Source organism: Austrofundulus limnaeus, unplaced genomic scaffold, assembly GCF_001266775.1.
Source record: "Austrofundulus limnaeus strain Quisiro unplaced genomic scaffold, Austrofundulus_limnaeus-1.0 Scaffold90, whole genome shotgun sequence".
In the NCBI taxonomy this organism is placed as follows: domain Eukaryota; kingdom Metazoa; phylum Chordata; class Actinopteri; order Cyprinodontiformes; family Rivulidae; genus Austrofundulus; species Austrofundulus limnaeus.
In genome coordinates this window covers 340,609-341,216 of record NW_013952492.1, presented here as the reverse complement: position 1 = coordinate 341,216, position 608 = coordinate 340,609, and the positions used below count along the sequence as shown (strand labels likewise).

At 51.8% G+C, this 608-nt stretch overlaps 1 long non-coding RNA gene across 1 annotated transcript in view; it reads right to left on the bottom strand.

Annotated features, from left to right (window-relative positions):
- Positions 1–404: 404 nt before the first annotated feature.
- The window catches only part of LOC106520299 (uncharacterized), a 4,132-nt gene continuing 3,928 nt past the window's right edge, over positions 405–608 (bottom strand). The window contains exon 5 of the long non-coding RNA XR_001310538.1: positions 405–451. This is a non-coding gene — a long non-coding RNA (uncharacterized LOC106520299). The remainder of the gene's footprint in view (positions 452–608) is intronic.

The following is a 608-nucleotide window of genomic DNA, read 5'->3' as shown; positions in this document are numbered from 1 at the left end:
TGTGCGTGTGTACGCGTGTGTGTGTGTGTGTGACATCGTCCGAGCTGAGGTCAGAGGTCAGGTGGTGATGCAACGCCTTTGTGCTTCTCCTCGCAGACAGCTGCTGTCCATCCTGCCCGAGCGCTCTGAAGCATAGATCAGAGCAGCTGAAGGGATTGCTTTCTTTTCTCACACAAGCACATGTTTACTCACAAACACGCTGACGCGTGTGGCGTTTCACTCTGCGCAGAGACAGAAGGGCTCATGGACCTGGAATGCTGCGACATTACCAGCAGTGTTTATTTTGCTGCTTCGCCGTGTTCGATACGCTCATTGTTGTTCCCCTCGAACAAGCTGACCTCCTGACCTCTGCCCCGCGCTAAGCACCTGCCAACCCACTTTACAGGAGAGGTCAGAGGTCAGCGCCCGGTCACACTCCCAGATGGAGCTCCTACAGAAGCAGGGACATCACCTGTTAGACATACAATGCAACATCACTGTCCTGTAAGAGCACATTTTCTCCTCAGAGGAACACACACACACACACACACACACACACACACACACACACACACACACACACACACACACACACCACTCTCTTTATTCATCTTTTATTGATTTTCCTT